Raw genomic sequence first — 11,671 nt, forward strand, 5'->3', positions numbered from 1 at the left:
CCTCCGCCGACTGCCCCAAAAGGTTTCGGCTTATGTTCCGTGCATACATAACTATGCACTCAAAATACCTTGGGCAACGCTGGAGGCACACTGTGGAAAAAGTCCATATTACGGCTTGACCCTATTTGGACCTTACACATTTTTTCAATGCAGGTTCATCAAGAGCACTATCTGTTGTATGGTTGCTTCAGGGATCCTTTCAAGGCTAGTCTTTACCTTCTTTACGGACAACCATCAAATACCCCTATCAAAGGATTTGTTACTAAGGAGAAATGGCGCAGACGAGCGACAGTGCATCACTGGACTCTTCGAACCATTACTTTTAGGCCCTGCGTTAAACTTTCCCTTATGTAAATTTCTAGGCATGTAATATGACCTCAAGATTTATGGCATTGTCTGTCGAAACACGATTCGACGTATTAATGAGGATATAAAGGAAGCAGATGATCACCACCTTTTTTGGTATCTATATTATATCGTCATCCGTATTCCCTCCTTACTTTCGACTGACATATGCACTTTGGCCCGGCCTTCATACCAGGGGCTGTATTCGGCCCCGCACACCCTTAAGGCTGAACACCTATAGGGATCTCTTTGGCGTCCTGGATATTGCACTATATGCATCGGCTCCGAATGATGTCTTTGGTCTATAGTTGGTTTGCCCGGCTCCTCTGCTTACCACCTTACGTTCCGCAAGTTCGACTAAGGTAGTAAAGGAAGAACTACTGCGATTGTATTTCTGGTTCATTCAGTCAAGTACCTTAGTAGAGAAAGCCAAAAACTAACCGTCATTATATGCGAGAGCTGGTTAGCGATTTAGGCCATGTCATACGAGGGTTTGGGATTTGATCAGTCGCGTTGCAAAGACACCGTAATCTGAATAGCCGTTGATGCAACAGGGGCTAGTACTTAGACTCACCTATGGACTCCTATGGCTAAGTGAAACTAAGAAAGTCGCATAGTCTGGGTGCCTCCTATACATGACCAAGATGTTGGATAAAGGTGCGGCCATGCATTCCCGAACACCCCTGTAAGATTTCCATGGGGGCAGAACCGACAACTGGTAACTTTCAGACTTATAAATAAACAGCCGCACAGAAGGATAAATTAATCAAAGGCGAAAGCATAGATATTTCACATCATGAGTTCATTACATGGTTTTTGTAACCCGAACTCCACTACTCAAATATAACGTCCTTTGAACATTGGCCCTCTATAATTTTTACTCCCTCGAGGACCTCGCCGAAGTACCTCTCCGGCCTCCGGTGATCCTTGCCTTCGGGAGGCCCTACAGTTACAATTTCGGTGTCCTTCATCTTCGCCCATTGCATCTTGACACGGGCGAAGGCCATCTGAGCACCTTCTATATAGGTCGACCGCTTTATGGCGTCGATCCGAGGACACGCATTGACAAGCCGCTTCACGAGGCCAAAGTAGCTTCTGGGCATGGGCTCGGCTGGCCAAAGCGGGACTATAAAATCCTTCATGGCCAAGGTGGCCACCTGCTACGTCTTGAGCTTGCGTTGGTTTTCCTTGAAGAGGAAAGGGTGATGCATCACAATAGCGTAAGTATTTCCCTCAGTTTTTGAGAACCAAGGTATCAATCTAGTAGGAGGCTCCTCACAAGTCCCACGCACCTACACAAACAAACAAAGAACTCGCAACCAACGCGATAAAGGGGTTGTCAATCCCTTCACAGCCACTTGCGAAAGTGAGATCTGATAGAGATAATATGATAAGATAAATATATTTTTGGTATTTTATGATATAGATTGGAAAAGTAAAGATGCAAATAAAAGTAGATTGAAAGCGTATATGATAAAAGATAGACCTTGGGGCCATAGGTTTCACTAGAGGCTTCTCTCAAGATAGCATAAATATTACGGTGGGTGAACAAATTATTGTCGAGCAATTGATAGAAAAGTGAATAATTATGAGATTATCTAGGCATGATCATGTATATAGGCATCACGTCCATGACAAGTAGACCGACTCCTGCCTGCATCTAATACTATTACTCCACACATCGACCGCTATCCAGCATGCATCTAGAGTATTAAGTTCATAAGAACAGAGTGACGCTTTAAGAAAGATGACATGATCTAGAGGGATAAACTCATGCAATATGATATAAACCCCATCTTTTTATCCTCGATGGCAACAATACAATACGTGCCTTGCTGCCCCTGCTGTCACTGGGAAAGGACATCGCAAGATTGAACCCAAAGCTAAGCGCTTCTCCTATGGAAAGAAAGATCAATCTAGTAGGCCAAACCAAACCAATAATTTGAAGAGACTTGCAAAGATAACTCAATCACACATAAAAGAATTCAGAGAAGATTCAAATATTTCTCATAGATAAACTTGATCATAAACCCACAATTCATCGGATCTCGACAAACACACTGCAAGAAGAGTTACATCGAATAGATCTCCACAAGAGAGGGGGAGAACATGGTATTGAGATCCAAAAAAGAGAGAAGAAACCATCTAGCCAATAACTATGAACCCGAAGGTCTGTGGTAAGCTACTCACAACTCATCAGAAGAGCTATGGTGTTGATGTAGAAGCCCTCTGTGGTGGATTCCCCCTCCGGCAGAGTGCCGGCGACGGCTCCAAGATGGGATCTCGGGGATACAGAAGGTTACGGTGGCGGAAATATTTCTTAGGTGGCTCCCTTGATGGTATCGGGGTACATGGGTATATATAGGAGGAAAAAGTACGTCGGTGGATGCCCGAGGGGCCCACGAGACAGGGGGCGCGCCCTATAGGGGGGCGCGCCCTCCACTCTCGTGGCCCCCTCGGGAGCTTCTTGACTTGCACTCCAAGTCCTTTGGATCACGTTTGTTCCAAAAATCACGCTCCCTAAGGTTTCATTCCGTTTGGACTCTATTTGATATTCCTTTTATTCGGTATACTGAAATAGGCAAATAAAACAGCAATACGGGCTGGGCCTCCAGTTAGTAGGTTAGTCCAAAAATGATATAAAAGTGTAAAGTAAAGCCCATAAACATCCAAAACAGGTAATATAATAGCATGGAACAATCAAAAATTATAGATACGTTGGAGACGTATCAAGCATCCCCAAGCTTAATTCCTGCTCGTCCTCGAGTAGGTAAATGATAAAAACAGAATTTTTAATGTGGAATGCTACCTAGCATAATTCTCAATGTATTTCTCTTTATTGTGGCATGAATGTTCAGATCCAAATGATTCAAAATAAAAGTTCATATTGACATAAGAAATAATAATACTTCAAGCATACTAATCAAAGCAATCATGTCTTCTCAAAATAACATGGCTAAAGAAAGTTTATCCCTATAAAATCATATAGTTAGGCTATGCTTCATTTTCGTCACACAAAAATGCTCCCATCTTATACACCCCCGATGACAAGCCAAGCAATTGTTTCGTACTTAAATAATCTCAAACTTTTTCAACTTTCACGCAATACATGAGCGTGAGCCATGGATATAGCACTATGGGTGGAATAGAACATAATGATGGGGATTGTGTGGAGAAGACAAAAAAGGAGAAAGTCTCACATTGATGAGGATAATCAACGGGCTATGGAGATGCCCATCAATTGATGTCAACATGAGGAGTAGGGATTGCCATGCAACGGATGCACTAGAGCTATAAATGTATGAAAGCTCAACAAAAGAAACTAGTGGGTGTGCATCCAACTTGCTTGCTCACGAAGACCTAGGGCATTTGAGGAAGCCCATCGTAGGAATATACAAGCCAAGTTCTATAATGAAAAATTCCCACTAGTATATGAAAGTGACAACATATGAGACTCGCTATATGAAGAACATGGTGCTACTTTGAAGCACAAGTGTGTAAAAAGATAGTAACATTGCCCCCTTTTTTTCTTTTTCTTTCTTTTTTTCTTTTCTTTTTTTCTTTGGCCTTTCCTTTTTTTGGCCTTCCTTTTTTCTTTTTCCTTTTTTTCTTTGGCCTTTCTTTTTTTGGCCTTTCTCTTTTTTTTCTTTAGGGACAATGCTCTAATAATGATGATCATCACACTTATATATTTACAACTCATGAATTACAACTCGAAACTAGAAGAAGATATGACTTCTATATGAATGCCTCCGGCGGTGTACCGGGATGGGCAATGAATCAAGAGTGACATGTATGAAAAGATTATGCATGGTGGATTTGCCACAAATACGATGTCAACTACATGATCATGCAAGGCAATATGACAATAGTAATGTATGTCATGATGATAAACGGAACGGTGGAAAGTTGCATGGCAATATATCTCGAAATGGCTATGGAAATGCCATAATAGGTAGGTGTGGTGGCTGTTTTGAGGAAGATATAAGGAGGTTTATGTGTGATAGAGCATATCATATCACGGGGCTTGGATGCACCGGCGAAGTTTGCACCTACTCTCAAGGTGAGAAAGGGCAATGCACAGTACCGAAGAGGCTAGCAATGATGGAAAGATAAAAGTGCGTATAATCCATGGACTCAACATTAGTCATAAAGAACTCATATACTTATTGCAAAAATCTACAAGTCATCAAAAAGCAAGCACTACGCGCATGCTCATGAGGGATAGATTGGTAGTAAAAGACCATCGCTCGTCCCCGACCGACACTCATAAGGATGCACAATCTAAGAACACCTCATGTTTCAAATTTGTTACACAACTTTAACCATACGTGCATGCTACGGGACTTGCTAACTTCAACAAAAGCATTCTTTAAATTCATAATCACCCAACTAGCATGACTCTAATATCATTACCTCCATATCTCAAAACAATTTTTAAGTATCAAACTGATCATAGCATCCAATTCACTTTCTATGATAGTTTTTATTATACCCAACTTGGATGCTCATCATTCTAAGACCAATTTTATAACCATAGCAAATACCATGCAGTTCTAAAAGTATCTCAAAATAATATAAGTGAAGCATGAGAGATCAACAATTTCTTCAAAATTAAGCCAACACCGTTCTCTAAAAGATATAAGTGAAGCACTAGAGCAAAAAGTTTTCTAGCTCAAAAAGATATAAGTGAAGCACATAGAGAATTCTAATAAATTACAATCAAGTAGGATTCTCCCAAAAGGTGTGTACAGCAAGGACGATTGTGGTAAACTAAATAGCAAGGACTAGTATAATACACAACACTCCAAGCAAAACACATATCATGTAGCGAATAAATATATAGCTCCAAGTAAAGTTGCCAATGAACGAAGACGAAAGAGGGGATGCCTTCCGGGGGCATCCCCAAGCTTAGGCTTTTGGCTATTCTTGAATATCTTGGGGTGCCATGGGCATCTCCAAGCTTAGGCTTTTTCCACTCCTTATTCCTTAGTCCATCAAATCTTTACCCAAAACTTGAAAACTTCACAACACAAAACTCAACAGGAAATCTCATAAGCTCCGTTAGTGAAAGAAAGAAAAACCACCACATAAGGTACTGTAATGAACTCATTCTTTATTTATATTGGTTTTAAATATACTGTATTCCAAGTTCTCTATGGTTCATACCCTACATACTAGCCATAGATGCATCAAAATAAGCAAACAACACACGAAAGGCAGAATCTGTCCAAAACAGAACAATCTGTAGCAACCTGTAACTTTCGGTTACTTTTGGAACACCAAAAATCCTACCAAAATAGGAAGTCCTAAACAATTTGTCTATTGATCTACAGCAAAACTAATCAACGCAAAAACACGTTTCTGTGATTTATTGAATTTTTTCTCGTGAGCGCAAAGTTTCTGTTTTTCAGCAGAATCAAATTAACTCATACCATAGGTTATCTTATAGGTTCTACTTGGCACAAACACTAAATAAAACAAGAAAACACATCTAAACAGAAAGTAGATGCAAAATTTATTATTAAACAGGAACAAAAACAAAGAACACAAATAAAATTGGGTTGCCTCCCAACTAGCGTTATTGTTTAACGCCCCAAGCTAGGCATAAAAGCAAGGGTAGATCTAACTAGTGCCATAATAATAAGATAGATCACGAAAACTCATCTCCTATTATCTACGTTCAGCAGCAAGTTTTCTTTGAGGAAAGCAAAAGTAATCAAAAGGGATAAATTTAATGGGACAAAAGTCCCCAAGATCAATCTCAGGAGGTATGGGTTCCTCCTTTGGCCCTTCATATTGCACAACTAATTCATCATTATAAGCATTCTTTTGGCAGAACTTCATGAGCCTATACTCAAGAGAGTATCCTAGCTCATTGTTTCAAAGAGAAAAATCATTATTAAGTTCGGAAATTCTATCAACTAGGACATTGGTAGGAGCCTTTTTTCTAAGGTTTTCGTTAAAAGCAACATAGTCCAAAGATTGAAAACGCCTAATTTCCTCTTGATCAAAGAGGATCGCTTCTATGGGAGGACGGTCGGTGTCCACCCTGTAGTGCGCAAAGATTTCTTTGGCCTCTTTTATTATAAATCTAAACTCATGTGCCAAAAAGATAGTAGCGGTGCGCTTAACAGAATAATGCTCAATATTATAAAATTCAAGAAAAATTCTTTGTATGCAAGGATGCATATGCATAAATTGTCTTTCAAGCTCAACTACAAGCATGGCAATAGCATCTGCAAGACTACTAGTTCTATGAAGAATAGAACCACCCATAGAAGGTAAAGCACTGGCACAAGTAAAGAAGTCTTGAATAACCCCTTTTCCAATAATATTACCACTACCGATTAAAAAACCTTTTAGTATGCAAGATAGGGGGTTCTTCAGAAGGAGCATCAGAATTCTCCATGTTATCATTATCGTCCATATTGACGATAATCTCCCCAATTTCAGACATAACAGCGAATAAAAGCGAGGAGGAAGAAAATGGCAAGTTGAAAAGAGAGGAGACTGGGAAAGAGAGGGCGAATAAAACGGCAAGGGTGCTGTGGGGGAGAGGAAAACTAGAGGCAAATGGCAAATAATGTAAATGTGAGGGACATGAGTTTGTGATGGGTACTTGGTATGTCTTGACTTGAGCGAAGACCTCCTCGGCAACGGCGCCAGAAATCCTTCTTGCTATATCTTGAGCTTGCGTTGGTTTTCCTTGAAGAGGAAAGGGTGATGCAGCACAGTAGCATAAGTATTTCCCTCATTTTTTTGAGAACCAAGGTATCAATATAGTAGGAGGCTCCTCACAAGTCCCACGCACCTACACAAACAAGCAAAGAACTCGCAACCAACGCGATAAAGGGGTTGTCAATCCCTTCACGGCCACTTGCGAAAGTGAGATCTGATAGAGATAATATGATAAGATAAATATATTTTTGGTATTTTATGATATAGATTGGAAAAGTAAAGATGCAAATAAAAGTAGATTGAAAGCATACATGATAAAAGATAGACCCAGGGGCCATAGGTTTCACTAGAGGCTTCTCTCAAGATAGCATAAATATTACGGTGGGTGAACAAATTACTGTCGAGCAATTGATAGAAAAGCGAATAATTATGAGATTATCTAGGCATGATCATGTATGTAGGCATCACGTCCATGACAAGTAGACCGACTCCTGCCTGCATCTACTACTATTACTCCACACATCGACCGCTATCCAGCATGCATCTAGAGTATTAAGTTCATAAGAACAGACTAACGCTTTAAGAAAAATGACATGATGTAGAGGGATAAACTCATGCAATATGATATAAACCCCATCTTTTTATCCTCGATGACAACCATACAATACGTGCCTTGCTGCCTCTCTTGTCATTGGGAAAGGACACCGCACGATTGAACCCAAAGATAAGAACTTCTCCCATGGCAAGAAAGATCAATCTAGTAGGCCAAAGCAAACCGATAATTCGAAGAGATTTGCAAAGATAACTCAATCACACATAAAAGAATTCAGAGGAGATTCAAATATTTCTCATAGATAAACTTGATCATAAATCCACAATTCATCGGATCTCGACAAACACACCGCAATAAGAGGCCCCCATGGACGGCTTCATAGTCAGCTTCATCACCTTGCCACCGATAGCCATCCATGAAACCATGCAAGAGCAGGTGGTCCCGCACCTGCCCGGAATCCGGGTCCGCAATGATGAGGCTCTTCAGCTTGCATCTTTGCCACGGACATCTTATCTCTGTCTCGTTCTTTTCAAGCATCTCGGCCTTCGCGGAGCTCAAAAACCTATTCACGATGCCTTCGGTCATCGTGCGGATCATGGTCGCCTATGGGGGTAGAGCAAAATGATATTTTAGAACCAAGAAAAAATTTGGCATGACTTTCCCTAAAAATAGGACCAAAAAGAATGCATAGTGCCAAAATTCTTGCCGAAACGGAAATGAATCAACATTCCGGCAAAATATTGGCAACTATCGCATTTCAAATACTGGTACCTGCAAACACAAACATATATGCAACACCACAAACATATGCAACACCACGAACATACATAGATCTAGCTAGGCCACAAAAAGTGCATGTGCACGTTGTTGGAGAGGGAGAACAACATAAAGATAGCTTCCCCCCTTACTTACCTATCAAAAAAAGGTAATTTAACCACTTAATTTGGATGAATCTATGGTGCAAATGAGGTGAGGAGGAGGATGCAGCCGAGACAAGCTTGGAGGAGAAGGTGGAGAGAATGAAGTGGGGAAAGTGAGTGGGTAGGTGGGCTGTCCAAAATATCTTGTTGGTCCCAGGTTACTAACGGCGCACCACCTGCAAATGCGCCATTAGTAACCCTGGTTACTAATGGCGCACCTGCTGCTAGTGCGCCATTAGAAGTTTTGCAAAAAAATAAAAAATAAAAGTATACATTCTAATGGCGCACTGTGGCACAGTGCGCCATTACTAGTTTAAACTAGTAATGGCGCACTATGCTAGGTTGTGCCATTAGTAGTTTTGCAAAAAAAAGAATAAAAAAACAACAGTAGTGGCACACTATGTGGCCGGTGCGCCTTTGCTAGTTAGCACTAGTAATGGTGCACCTTGCCATGATATGTGGCCGGTGCGCCATTGCTAGTTAGCACTAGTAATGGTGCACCTTGCCATGATGCGCCCTTAGTATGTTTGGAAAAATAAGAAGAATTTTTTTTACTAGTGGCGCACCGTGTGCCTGGTGCGCCATTAGTGTCTTCCACACTAATGGCGCACCTGCACATGGTGCGCCACTGCTATATAGGAGTGGCGCACCACATGACAGGTGCGTCATTAGTGGCCATTCCATCTATAGCCCTTTTCCTAGTAGTGGCGCCGTCATTGCGCCATCCAAGATCTTATGTTTCACCCTAGAGAAAGTCCACCCTCTCAAAACAATTCCTTCAGCAAGGCAATGTCCAAGTACAGCCAATGAAGGTCAGACCTTAGTTTTCATCCTGAAAGTCATGACTTGGCCCCTGACGAGTACCTCCAAAAATGAAATCCGCCAGTGTTTCTGCCCCCACTTATAATTGCTGCTCCTGAAAGTTATCAGACACCTGGCTGATGCCATCGCCACCAAGGCTCCGTCCAACTAACAGATCGTCCCATCTCGGCCACCATGACCTTGTCCATCACTGTCTCCACCATGGAAATCGAGAAGCTGACATGTCCCAAGGTGTTATCAACCAACAGAGCTTCGTGCCACACCCTAAGTACCTTGTAGGCTGATATGGACCTGCACGACCAAAATCTAACCGATCTAGTATCCCGAGCAAGATCCCCGGCGACCACATGGATTCTTTAATCCAAATCAGTTACCATCTTGTAAATGAATCAGTTACCATCCTATTAATGAGCATAATGAGATCACTCTTCCTTAATCCTCGAGTTTTACTTCCAGGTGGCGGAATGTACTCAAACCCCTTTTATCTTGATCTATCGTCGGCTAGGCCAGAACACCATGTTTGATCATTAGGTTAACTGGGAGGCTGTGGCCTCCTCATGCACTAGTAGAAAAGGGGGCAATGGTCCAGGCCGGGTCAGCCCATTAGCCCCGGTTCGTGAGCCCCAGGGGCCGGCCGGGCCACGTGGGCCGTTGGTCCCGGTTGGTGGGACGAACCGGGACCAATGTGCCTTGGTCCTGGCCCACCACCATTGGTCCCGGTTGGTGGCCTGAACCGGGACCAAAGGCTTCCCTTTAGTCCCGGTTCAAGCCACGAACCGGGACCAATTAATTGCCTATATATACCCCTCACCCACGAGCACATCACTCTCACTGCTCTGTTTTTCGTGGCCGGCGAGGAGAGAGCTTTGTGGTGCTCTAGCTCACCTCCTATGCACACGAGGTGTTCGATGGAATGCCCGAGCCACACTACTTAAGCTTTCTCCTCTCCAAGCTCGACCTCCAAGCTCCATTTTCCTCAATATTTGTCTAGGTTTAGCGGTCCGTCACGTCTCGTCCCCGTCTTCACCGCCGTCGATCGCCCGCGCCGATCTCGTCGCCGGCACCACCGTGGTGAGCCTCTTGTTCTTATCTTCTTTCTTAAAGGAAAAAAATTCTTACTTGTATGTTTATATAGATACTTGTATAATTTTCTTACTTTTATTATTGCATCTTATATAGTGCGATGGTTTTGGTATCCGCCCTCGTCGGCCCTCGTTCTGTCTATGATTCGGATGTGGTATATATTATCTTTTCATAACTATTGGGTCATATATTGTTTATGACAATCATGCCGACCAACGTGACATAGATTTTATTTATCTAGGAGGTTGTTGAACCGGAAATTCCAACCGACCCTATTGTCGAGAGGTTAAATTTAGTTGAAGAAGAAAACAATTTCTTGAAGGAAAAAATTAGAAAAATTGAGGAGGAGAAGATGATATTGGAGTTGCATGTTGCAGATGTCGTGGATGATCACAAGATCAAGATGGATGCAATGCGCTTGAAGATTAGAAAGATTAGAAAATATGCATTCATACCGAGGCTTGGTATCATTATGCCGTTGGATCAGTTGTTACATTGGTTGCGATTATGATCACATTTGTTTTTGCATTGAAATGTTTTACATAGTTTCAATGTATGGTTTAATTAATTTAGATGCTCTGCAGAGCTTTATGTTGTTAGATGAGAACTATGTATGTACTTTGGTTTTAATGTGATGATGAACTTCTATTAATTTGGCCACTTAATTATCTATTCATGATGTTCTGTAATAATTTTTGACACACTTAATTATATATAATACACGCAGATGAACCGGCAATGGATGTACGGTTCAAGACACACCTCCGAGTACATTAAGGGCGTGCATGAATTTCTCGAAGTGGCTGAGGCAAACAAGTAGAATGGTTTTATGTGTTGTCCATGCCCTATATGTGGGAATACGAAGTCTTACTCCGACCGGAAAATCCTTCACACCCACCTGCTTTACAAGGGTTTCATGCCACACTATAATGTTTGGACGAGGCACGGAGAAATAGGGGTTATGATGGAAGACGGCGAATAAGAAAAGTACGATGACAACTATGTGCCCCCTGAATACGGTGATGCTACCACTAGTAGAAAAACACCTAATAGTCCCGGTTCGTAAGGGCCTTTAGTCCCGGTTCATGAACCGGGACTAATGGGTCGTTACTAATACCTCCACCCATTAGTCCCGGTTCAAACACGAACCGGGACCAATGTGCCTACACGTGGCCTATGCGCCGAGCCCAGTCAGGGGGGCCTTTGGTCCCGGTTGGTGGCACCAACCGGGACCAAAAGGCATCCACGCGTCAGCATTCCAGTGGCT

Source organism: Triticum dicoccoides, chromosome 3B, assembly GCF_002162155.2.
Source record: "Triticum dicoccoides isolate Atlit2015 ecotype Zavitan chromosome 3B, WEW_v2.0, whole genome shotgun sequence".
Classification (NCBI taxonomy): Eukaryota; Viridiplantae; Streptophyta; class Magnoliopsida; order Poales; family Poaceae; genus Triticum; species Triticum dicoccoides.